The following is a 12544-nucleotide window of genomic DNA, read 5'->3' as shown; positions in this document are numbered from 1 at the left end:
GATATTTTCTCCTATCAGTCTTCAGCAGCCATCTTATATCAGGGCTTTCTCATCACAGTCAGGAACAGTTGCAGAGGTATCCTGTCATTCTGGAAAACAAAGCTTTCAGGCCAGAGTTATCTACTGTCACAGGATGAGGTACATAATTATGGAACATATATATGCACATTGAGAATCAGGCATTCCTTAAAGTCTCTTCAAAGTATCAAGCAAAAGAGATTCAAATCCTTGCGATAAGTCACCCCTGGTACATAGGGCATCAAATCACCCTCTGGCCAGGCAGGCACCCTGTCCCAATACTGCCTTCAGCAGGGGAACAACCTGAGCTCATCCTCCCACTGTGCTTTGACCCAAGAGTTGCATTACTTATGTGCTGACTTCTCTTTCCTTTATGTTCCCCACGCTGCTACGGAGATGAGCAAGTCATTAACAGGCAGAGGGAACGGCAGGGCTCTGAGGTCAGTGCCCAGATGTGACCTGTAGGTGTTTTCCTTCCATCAGCCAGAGAGCAGTGGGTGCAGGTCAGTTTGCTTACACCCACTTTACCCAGTGGACACCACAGTAAGGATGCCTGATAATTTCACACAAAAAAAAAAAAAAAAGTTGAAGCTTTTTTTTTTTTCTTTCTAGACAAGTTCTTCTCAAAATAAACCAGAATTAACAGCATAGGAGAAGCCTGTGATAGGGGAGCTCAAACATGCTGGGTAGGGATAAACCACGCTAAGAGTTTCCTGTGTGCTGACTTCAACCGTAAAGCCTTCCTCTCCATGGCTCCTCTTCCCACATCCAGATTCTACCTTCCCAGGGCTGCGGCCAGCCACAGCAGGAGCAGAACCACCTTGGTACCAAGGCAGAGATGTGCAGAGACTCACCCAGCTGTGCACCAGCCAGCCTGCTGGATGAAGAGCAGCAGGTGAGCATTTCCACAACATAACTTACCTCAATTCCAGATAAAACTCCATCTGCTACTGCCAAGACTGGACCTCAGACACCAGGCTGAACATATCCAAACCCATCTACTGTAGGGCAACGATGCCAGGACAAACAAGGACATGGTTTATCCCTGGGGAAATTCCAGATTACAGCATTTAAGAGGTCCCCACTTTGTAGGGGCACACCAAGGCCATCTGCAGGTTGGAGAAGCACAGCACCCAGGGGGCTCAGCCCTGCTCCTGGCTCAGGCACCTCTCTGGGCTGGGTAACCCTGGAGCCAGCCCAAAGAGGGGTCAAATCCCTTTGTCAAGACCTTAATCACTCAAAGCCCTCACAGAAAGCAGGTGAAAGCCAATGCAGTGAGATGAGAGCTGCAGAGACCCTGGTGATGGAGCCAAAGGACTGCATGCTCCCTGTGCAAAGCACTGTTTTATTCAATTTTCTCAGCTTCTGCACACAAAACCCTTGGGGGGCTCCAACATTTTGCAAAACACATACGTTCTGCCAAAGCTGCTTAATTTCTGAGAACAGGGAAGGTAAACACTGCAGATTATTACTTTTTCTAGCTGGCAGGGACTTGGAGGGAAACGAATACATCACATTCTCAATAGACAGCACAGTGGACGGCAGGGAAGTGTCACTGCAGGTGTACACCATCAGCCAGGCTGTCCTCCATTGGTGGCAGCTGAGCAGAGGAAAGCCACAGCCAGCTTCTCCTGTAGCTTCTTCACCATAACCGTGGTTCTACAGACAGCAGACAACCCTGCCAAGCTGCCTTTTTTAACCAGCAATGGACATCAAATCAATATTTGGGGGTACACACTTTGCTCATACACACAGTATGCACCCACAAGATGTAAATCCTCTCCCTGCTACCAGAGCTGGCTCACAGGAGAGCCTTGGTGGTGGTGAATCAAGACTGGAAGGATCTGGGTGGGCTCCTGCAAGAGGAGCAAGTGCCTCAGCATTAAGTGCAGGCCAGGGATGGTGGAGATGTGCTGGCCAAGCAAGCTCTCCTTGCTTTGTTGGAGCATCATGGCCAGGAAAGCATCATACCTAGCAGCAGGACTGACCAGCATACCCACATCAGGACTGAAGCACACGAGACAGAATCTGTTCCATGATTCTTCCTCAGGACACAGCTTATCAGTTCCAGAAGAGGCTTGCAAGCTCATCACCAAATGAAGCAGCCATAGCAGGAGACCTGCATTCTCAGAGACTAGAAAGGGAAACTTATCCACAGATGCTCAGGACCACAAGCTCAGATGAAGTACAGGGTTCACATCACTGCCCCATCCACCCATTCCAGCTGCCCCCTCTCCATTCCTCCATTCCTACTCTCTGCTCCCAAAGGACAAACAAGCCCCTCTTCCCTTGCTAACACCCCCTCTGCTCCAGGAGCTCACCACTGCTTTCTGCCACGATACCCAAGTGCCACCACAGACCTCAACTCTGAGCAACCACTCCTGCTTCACACTTGCCTCCCAGCTGGCTGCCTGTGTTTCTGGCTTGAAGAAGCACAAGTCTCTGCTAAGGTTTGTCTCATTCTCTCCTAATTAGAAGCATTACCTCTCCCATAACCTTGTTTTGCTCTGCTCCAAGCAGCATGCCATGTCCCAAGGAAGGGGAAAGCCCAAGGAAAGGGACAGGGGGTGACACCCAAGTATAGCCCAGCACAGAATCCATCCACCTCCCTCCCCACCCTGCTCCCCCAGCTCCCCAAACAAGTCACCAGCCCAGCAGGGGCTGAACAAACCTCCCAGCCCTGCTCTCTCTAGAGGTGCAGATAACTCAGTCCGTGCAGGCAGCTGCTGAACAGGGCTGAAAATCCTTTCCTTGGCCCCTGGGAAATGCTGTTTACATCGCCCTCATCCTCCTGCAGAAACAAACAAGCACACAGCAGGGCAGTGGGCAGGCACAATGCATTATTAACTTCTCCCTTGCTGCAGTGTTAGGAGGATGCAGAGTGCCATCAGCCCCTCCCAGAAGCCCTGCCACAGGCTCTGAGCTGAGAGGCCTGATGACACCGGCACTGCCTGCCGTGTGAACACCAAAAACAGGGCCCCCAGGTGGGTTTGAACCAGGCACTCAGAAGTGCACCTCTCCTGGCATCATTACCGTGCTAACCCCATCAACCCCGCAGCATCTACAACAATGTTAGATGCCATCAAAGTGTTTCTTACTGAATAACAGCACTGAGGTCACTTACCCAACTGCAACTTCGTGACGTCCCAAATGATCCTCTTCAGTTCAAGCAGGATTCATATTTCTTTTCCCCTCTGAGAAAAGAGGAGAATAAAACTTGACTCCTTTTAGCCACATTCCCCCCGCCTTCCTCTGAGCAGTTTAATCCCATGTTGTACGAGAGAACATTGATTTTCTTGGTAGCACAGACCTCAGTGCACAGCCCTGGGTTTGCTTTTCTCCTGTTTTATTCCTATCACGGTAATCTATTGTTTCCTTACTTTTTGCTTACTTTCAGTCCCATTTCCAAAACCTGAGCTCTCTTCTCCAAGACAACATGACAATATGTCAAATACATACATTTTGGAGACCCTGACATTATCTGTGCAGCCATCAAATTGGAAAAAAAAAAGTAAATTGTTTCTCTCCACAGCTCTTTAGAAGAGAGCAAAGACCGTGTCCCCCACAAATGTAATGCCTCCGAGGTGTTTTGTTTCTTTTTCTTCCCTTAATGTTATGGAACCACTTAATCCAGCCAGCTGTCGTAGTGGGTAAATGCACAAGAAAATATATAAGCCTCGAGAAGCTAATCACAGTTCAAGGGGAATCTCTGATATGGAGGGCAGCGAGGCAATAACTGAGGCTGTCATTCTCAGGAGACAAGGCCACAGGATGATAGGCAGGTTTTGGATGGAGGCTTGACTCCAAGCACTCATACAGCATCTCAGTCTAAAGAAAGGGGACAGGTGTCTAGGGACCTATCACCTATACCATTACAGGGCTGTCCAATAATAGTGACAACCCCAGGAATGCCTTAATCCCAGCTGTCCTGGCCCCATGTCACCTCTGTGAGGTAAAGACCACCTGAAGTCCTTGAGACACAGAGGGCAAATATGCTGCACACCACACTGAAGTCTTCATTTCATGATCTTTTGTGGCTACCAGGGCAGAGCAGGGGTCAGTCTCAGCTCCTTAAACAGGAATGGGGCAGGAGGAGATTTGGCCAGACCAAGCAGCAACTCCACAGGGAAACTGGCCTCCAGGAGCCCGAGTACTGCTTGGCATCACACATGGTAACACCTGAGCACCCATAGCCCAGCAGGATGCTGCTATGGTCAGCTCCAGGGCTCACAGCTCAATGCCAGAGGCACCTTCCTCCCTGCAGCTCCTCCAGGCTGAGGAAAAAACCCTCACTTGCCTATCCTGGTCTACAACAGCTTGTGGTTTCCAGCATCATTTGGCAGCTTCATTTGTGTTAGGACCGGCCCAGAGTCCATGCAATAGGTCTCCTTGGCTCTCAGCAAGTACGCCATCCACAGGTCCAGTTCCTCTCCTGCAGGGCATTTTCAAACACCAACATCTGGTTCTGTTACCTGAAGCAAGGGAAAGAAAGATGAAAAATATACGGTTGTAAGCAGGACACAGAGAAAGGACAAACCCAGCCTGCGACACGTTTCAGCCTGAGCCCACAGGAGCACCTGGCACCGTTACAGCAGCTACAAAGCACCACGAGGAGCTCAGAAGCAGTGATGTGCAAGGAGTAGCCTGTTTTATTAATCACTTGTGAGGCGCTGAAGGAAAGAGCTGGTTGCAAGCACCGCGTCGACCACGAGCTGCCAGCTCTGCTGCCAAGTTACAAAGGAAAGCAAGCACTGAGGAAAACAAACAAAAAGCTAAGTGTGGCTTCATTTGCTCCAGGCAGTTGCCTTCGCAGGCTGGATACTTTAGCCACCTTCAGACTGCCACAGGAGCAGAGTTTGAACTCGAGCAAAACCCCAAAGCTGTTGCTCTTTTGCCTAAAAAGGGACACTGGAGTGTCTTTTGCTCAAATATTTGACTGTATTTGTATCTGGATGCCTTTAGCCAAAAGAGCTGGGAGGTTTTGGTAAAGAACAGCCACAGGGAGGTTGTCCTGGGCTAAATCCAAAGCACTGTTTGGGCACATAGTACATCCCTAAAAAGAGGCTATGTGGGGGTATTACCGGACTCTATGGCTTTTATGTGAGCAATGTCCCCACACTGACTCCCAGCACATCACATTTTGGCAGCAGGAGTGGAGGGGAAACTTTCTATTCTCCATGGACTGATCCAGCTGAGTTGTTTAACAGGCTCCTTAGGTTCTCCTTCAAATCCCTTCCATCCTTCACACATCACAAGAACAGCCATAAAGACACTGCCAGCAACCAAAACAGCCCCCAACACCTGCTGCAGGTTGTCCTTGAGAGAAACCTTCCCACCTATAAAAGGCCAGTTTTGTAATAAACATACGGCCCCAAAAGCAGAGGGGAAAACCTCAACACAAAGCAGGTTGGAGCCTGCCATGGCACTAAAGGCTGATCAGAAAGCTGGAGGGGTCTGCCCAGGGGGCACCAAAGGCCTGAAAGAATAAAGCTGCCAAGCCACAGATAACACTATTTAAAGCTGACAGGGTTATAGATGACAAGACAGTAGCCATGAAAAAAATAGAAGTGAAAAAACTGGCAAAATAGTCAAACCCAGGTTTGCAGCTCTGCAAGGCAGAGCTCAGCACTGCAGGCCTCACCTGATGCAGAGCTGGCAGCCCCACCACACAGCTTCGGTTTCCCGTTACTGGGTCTGTTCTAGGAGCAGCTCAAGAGGGTGCAGGTTTGATTTGAGCAGCCTCTCACTGCCAAAGATGAAAGCAAGGACCTAAGTGCCCCATTTGTGACTTCCTCTCACATTGAGAAGTCCTCTCAGTGCACTCCGGCACCTGATCTCATTACAAGGAAAAGAGGGAACAGATGGGAACATAAAAAGGAGCTGTCAGCCATCAAGCACTGACCCCATCCCTCTTCCCGCTGCAGTGGGAGAATGATTGGCTGCTCTTGGAAGGACAACAAGGCCAGCAGGAGGACTTCAGGTGGGCAATAAACAGCAGCAGCAAATTAAGTCTTGGTAAACAAGAGATCCTCTTGTCAGGAAGAAATTCATCAGGACAGATGCACGAGGACTGTACGGCCAGGAATGCTCCTGTCCCTGCGAGAAGGGGTGAGCTGAAGCCTTCCCAAGTTGTATGTGGCTTGGAAATTTGGCATTTCTGGGCATCCTGAGTCACACTTAAAAACGCCACCACTCACCTAGGACAGAGGTGAAAAAAGGAACCTGTTAGCAGGTTCTACCAGATCAGTGTTAAACATCCCTAAAATGGGCTTAACAACAATTAGTTTAATTACAATTAATCACAATCATTCCCCCCGTAGCAGGGAGAAGCCAAAACAAGCAGCCCAAACAACTCCTCCTCACCCAGGGGCCTTCACTTCCACCACACCAACCCAAGGACTTCATCCCTAACTCCCACAGCAGGAAAAAATATCCATTTTCATACCCAATCTACAACCTTTTCCTCTTTCCTGCAGATAGAAAAAAAAATAATCCCTCCCATGCCAAAAGCAGCATGACCAAAGACAGACCAAGGATGACAGCGGGTGTCAGAGACTTGCACTGATCTCATTACAGGGACCAGGCAACCTGACTGATCTCCCTGGGACTCGATTTTTCCCTGTAAGCCAAGTCCTGCAGTAGTTAGTTATTTAAGAAAAGGCAAAGGGCTCACAAACAGCTCATCCACATTTCTGTGAATGCCGCAGTGCTCATCTAGCTTCTCCTTTTGTAAGGCCTGAGCAGCTCAGTGTCTTCAGTAACAAAGAGAATAAGCTTTCTTTGTACAAAAGGCCTTTCACCAGGCTGACTGGATTGGAGCCCAAAGTATGGGACACCTTATCTCACCCATATCCTTCAAGCCTGCTGGCTATATCAGCGCATTAAAGCATGTGCTTGCTGCAGTCCTTAAAGGAAAAAAAAAAAAATCAGCTTTTTAGACAGAACTGAGATGCCCATCATAATGTGCAGGAAAATTAAGGTCTGCGTTTTAGGTATCAGCATTAATTGCCCATGAGCAGGTTCCTGTCCTGCAGAGGACACAAGGTGTCACACTCCACCTCTGCTGTGGGGTGAGATGCCCAGCACGTCTGCAGGCAGGGGCAGCTGCCTGCCCCCACCACCGACCCACAGACCTTGCAGAAAAGAGCGAAGGAAGGGCACTGAGTGTCCAGCTGGTGTCTTCAGCCCAAAACAGCACCCTCCACCTCTAAAAAAAAACAAACAGAACAGGGCAAATTAAAATTATACCAAGCACCAAGACCTTCTCGAAGCATCCATCAGCTGAACTTAGTGAGAAATAAAGGTCTACGGTTTTTCTTTAGCACAGCCCCAAGGCAGATGTCTTCTTTTAACCCTGCCCAGCTGCTGCTCCCCCTTTCTGAATTGAGAGCTGGATGCTAAGATCTCACAGCCACAACTTGTGGGGCTGAGCACAGGTGGGTGGCTTAGCTTTAGTTCTATGACTAGGAGACAAACACTTCCAAGTCTGTTTGGAAGTGTTTTGTTTTGTTTTTGTTTTGTTCTCCTGGCTGGTCTCACAAGCAGCGAGAACTCCATTTACAACGATACCTCATTAAAGGTACAGCTGGAATTATCCGTGTTGCTACACCGAACCTTCACAAGGAAAAGCTGGGCTGTAAGGGGAGACGATGGGTCTCCTTATAGAGCAGATCTGGGCAAATAACCCAGCCCCAAGTAATGCTTCTGGGTGAAAGCAGGGAGCTGTGCAGGCTGGCTCTGGGGGGGCTCCAGCTGTGAACAGAGCTCAGCTCTTGCTGTTTTGCCAGCTCTCCCTCCCCAGACAGGCAGGGGTTAGGTAACAAACCTCCTCTCCGCCAGGCCACCTGAACCCATAAAGGCAGTTTTGGTCCCTGGGCTTGGCTCCACTGCCCTGTGCTGCTCGGGAAGTCCTCCTGCCTTGCTGGACACTCAGCTCCCTCCTTCCCCAATCCTGAACCCAAGGGAGGGCCCTGGAGCAGCCCCTCCAGGCTTTCCAGCTTGCTGGGCTGCATCTCTTCACAAGCCACAGAAGGGCTGCCCTTTTTCTCCTGTCTCGCTAGCAAAGCAAGCTGAAAGGCAGTCAGGGACAGGCAATCAGTCGGGAAGGCAGCATCCCTCCCTCCCGACGAGCAGACAAATGGGCAGGCATTTGCAGAGAGCTCTGAAGGCACATCACCCTGTAGAGGTGCCCGTCATTAGTCCTGCTATTCCTGGCTCACAACAAAGCTTGTTTGTTTTCGGCAAAAGCTATGAGAGAATAAAACACTTGCACACATCCTGTCTCCCTGGGAACTAATCCCGCACTTCTCCTCCTGGATCTAACTGTCCATTTGAGCCCACGGCAAAATTTCAGACACCTGGCATGAAATGCAAACAAGGGTCAGATATCAAGTGCTATCTCTGAGGATGTATTCCCAAAGGAAGCTCTGTTCATTATGGTGATAATTCAGGTAAGCCTGGAACAGCTGCTCTTCGGAAGAAGCAACACAAGGAACTGACCCCCAGCACACTCCTCCCAAAGCCCTGCTCAGCACCCCAGCAGGGCAGGGGCTGCTGCCAGTGTGGGCTCCCTGCCTTCCCAAATTCCCCCAAGTCTTCAGTACGGGTCCATCTGGCCACTTCAGAGCAGCAGCAGCCGTCTTTCCAGTAAAACGAATTCATCTCAAAGAGAAGAGGCAGCTGGCAGCTGCTCCCAAATCAGATCTTACAGCAGACAAGAACACCACTGCATTTCCAGATGTTCTGTAATGCTCGTTTCTCTTCCTTTCCCTTGCTCCTCACAAAGCAGAGCGCATGATCATCAGTTGGATCAGGCCAAGCCATGGAAAAGTTTAGGAGGAAGGGACTTTTGGATGTCTCTGGTGCAATCCCCTGCTCACAAGAGGGCCAATGTTCAAAGATAAATCAGATTGCACATGGACGTATCCAGCAGTGTTTAATATCTCCCAGCCTGGAGATTCCCCACCTTCCAGGCCCCATAAGCCCATATTTGCCTTCAAAGTTTCCAGACACAAGTTTGTCATCGGCTGTGACAAGAGACATTCTGCACTGTGATCCTGCAGCCCTTGCTCTGGGAGCCGACCTCAGCACACACCTTCAAAGTCCTTGGGTAATTGAAGAGAAGAAAGTCTCCTGTTTGGGTTGCTTTTTGTTGTGAAGCAGCCATCTGTTGAACCATCAGCCGAGATAAAAACGCCAGCTGCTTCCTACCAAAGAGGGAGGCCCGTGTATAGCTGAAAGGCACTGAGGTTATCTGCCTTGTGCATATGAGCGCCAGAGAATGTGCAATGGACCAGTAACCCCACAGAAACAGGGAAACAACTTTTTGGGAGGCTGGGTCTGGAACAAAGGCTGATTCTCACTCCAGGTACAGCACAGATATCAGCCAAAAGCAGCGGCAGCACCAGGCCTGGAGGCAGAGGAGCTGGCTAGTGCTCTGGCTTCTCTGCTTTCTGTAGCCTGGGCCCCCCGACACCCTACAGCCTGTCCCACAGCTAGGAGAGGCTGAATATCTGACCCCATGGTATATAGGGCATCTCTGGCACGAGTCAGATCAAGACTCGATGGTCCAAACGGAGTTTCCAAACGGTTCCTCCAACACTGAGCAAGCTGCATCAGGACACGCAGCCCTCTCCTCACCATCCACGTATTTATTCTGTGCAGCTGATCTACCAGGAGATAAACTGCAGACGCTGGCATATCCTTGGCCCTGCAGATGGAGTAGGATACCTGCCTCTTCACGGTCTGGCAATGCAGCAGCACCCAGGCCTGTCCCCAAGGGCAACGCTGGAACTCTAGCACGTTGCTCTGCACATGGGGAATGGTGGGCAGAGAAGCTGGGTGCTAGGATGGAGAAACAACCAAGGATGTCAGAACAACATTTAGATGGTAACAGAACAGCAAATGCCACTGTTCTACAGATCCCATCTTTAACTAGCAGCAGCAGACCTGGTATGGGCCAGATCATCCAACATACTTCCACAGCAAATGTTCTCCCTTGCCCTGAAAGAGCTGGCTGCATGCAGCACATCGGGTTCACTAAACCTTTACCTGGGTTAACCAAACCTTTACCACTGTCCACACCAGTGGCTCTGTGCTCCCTGACGTGGGGAGGCAGATGCTGCTGGTCTAGATATCCCTGTGGCAAGTACTGTACATGGGGAGCAAGAATGATATCAAAAATCTAAGCCCTGATAGCAAGAATTTTTCAAAGCATCCTCAATTCAGCCTTGTCACTACTGCAAGGTGAATAGGCACCACTCACTTTAAGCATGGTTGACTGCAATAAATTGGTGCAGACTTGTAACCGCTCCTAGTAGATATGTTATAGTGAAGTGTGAACGTCTGTGCTAGGACATTTTTAGTAAGAAATATGAAGATACAGATTTCCAGACTTCTCCCGGTGAGAGGAGGAAGGCTCAGCATGTCAGTGATTCAACCTGAACTGGCTCTTGTAACAAAGTCAGGAAGAAAAGTTAGACTTGTTTTTTGGTATGTTGAGTTTCCTCCTTTTTCTCTTTCCTGGAAGAAATAAATGTGATCCTCGGGGCAATAGTACCTAAAGGACAAACACAACTCTCAGCCACAGTTACCTACGTTATAGGAATTTTAAGTTCTGGTCTCAGGAAGTATGCCCTTTTGAAACCACCCAGAGCTCCTCGCAGTGGCAGCAGGGGTTTAACAACAGCACTGGCTTCTGCACCATCATCTCCTGGTCTATCAGCTGCACACAAACACAGCAAGGCATGGATCGGCATCCAGAAAGACAGTTGCTGGTACAAAGCAGAGGGTTTCAGCCAAGACACAGAGGCCAGAGTACCAGACAACCTGATGGAGCATATGGTCAATGGGCTGCTGAAATGGAAAGAAGGGAAAGGGTTCCTGTAGTGCCCAAGCCACACAGAGGAGGAAAAACAGAAAGCAAGTAACATTCCTGAGTCAGGCCAGCTCACGGGCTCAGAGAAGCAGAGCCACAGCACAGACTGAGTGCCAAGATTTGCTCAGCTAACATATGCCGAAACCCTCAATAAAATAGTAGCTCTATTTTCCACTGAATGAGTAATCTTTTCTATCAGGATGCAATCAGGAGCCCAACTCTGATTTGGCAGGGACAGCCTTCCCTCTGATTAGGAACCTGGAGATCTCAGCTCAGCCACTCAGAAGATTCTTGCTTGCAGGGAGGATGCTTGCAGCAGCCCTGCGGATCGAGCAGGCATCCACTGCCCAGCCAAGGCAAAGCCAGAGCTGCTGCCTGCCTGTTCGTACAGCCAGGGGTCTAACTGTTAAGGCTGCCCTGTGTCTTGATAGGTATCTTGATAGAATATGGCTTGCTAGAGGGGTATATCTCCTATGGATCTACAGTTGAGGATGTCTTCAGCCACCAAGCCTTGGCAAAGCAAAGCTGTACCCTCCTGAGATGAGAGATGGGATCTGTGAAAGCCGCTGTCTGAAGTCCAGGACTGAAAGGCAGAGGTCTCAGGTCTCCATCAAGAGAAGCTACTTGAGAGTGCCTCCTGCCTTCTGGTCAGCAAAGCAATAACTTGCAGACCAGCCGCATCTCTGTCACAGCCTGAAGTCTCTGCAGTGAACACCAAACAAGCCTCAGGTGTCTCCAGGTGAGGCACGGGGCTGGCTGAGTTATTCACAGCCAGGGAGTTCGCTAAGTGCAGGTCAACTCCTTTGTCTGTTCAATCTAGAGCACTACTAAGTCCCCATATTTTGATTCTTATGGACAAATGTATTTTAACCCTTAAGAGTTCAGATCTTAAAAAAAATGGTCAAAATAGATCAATTCTGAGGCCTGGTATCCCCCTCCCAAAGGACACGTCCAAAGACAATTGGACTAAAGAAATATTCCTTCAAGTAGCTATACAGTAAAGCCTCTATTTTTCTCCTGGTCTTTGTCACTCAAGCTGTCCATCAGCCCCTGGCCAGACAAGCACATGTCCTAATTAAACGCAACTGTAAATGCCCAAAGCAACAAGAGCCGAGCTTCACTGGTGGCATTTGGCAAGTGACAAAATGCAGAAGCTTTTGCTAACCATGCTTTGAAGGGAAAACAAAAGTTTAGAGGCACCACTGCTGGAAGGCCAGAAGGAGAGCATTAAGTACTGCCAATTGGCAGATTTAAGCATTGTCTGGGAAACGTCAAGTGCTGTCAGGCTCTAACAAAGCTATGCAGCGAAGCCCGTAGCAAGGGACTCCTGTGGGCTCACCTCTGAGGAAGGAGACTGATGGGCCCTCAGCCCTGCCAGCAGAAAGCAGCTTGTTAGCAGCTGGCCCTCAAAAAGAGAGGTCAGCCCACCACAAGGACCAGCATCTCCCTCCCCTACCTGCTGCTGCCTTTGCAGCTCAGCCCCGATGGCAGAAATCCTCCCAACTCATCCAGTCCGTGCTCCAAACCCTGTGCTTCTGGGGGGTGCACCCAGCCCACGTCAGGGAAAGAGACCGACAAAACACTCATTAATTCTACTAGGGCTTAAGACTTAATTCTCCCACCTCAGAGCAAAGGGAACGAAAGGAGATT

Source organism: Netta rufina (assembly GCF_964035555.1).
Source record: "Netta rufina genome assembly, chromosome: 13".
NCBI classification, from domain to species: domain Eukaryota; kingdom Metazoa; phylum Chordata; class Aves; order Anseriformes; family Anatidae; genus Netta; species Netta rufina.
The sequence above is the reverse complement of the archived record's forward strand: the minus strand, read 5'-3'. Positions refer to the sequence as shown.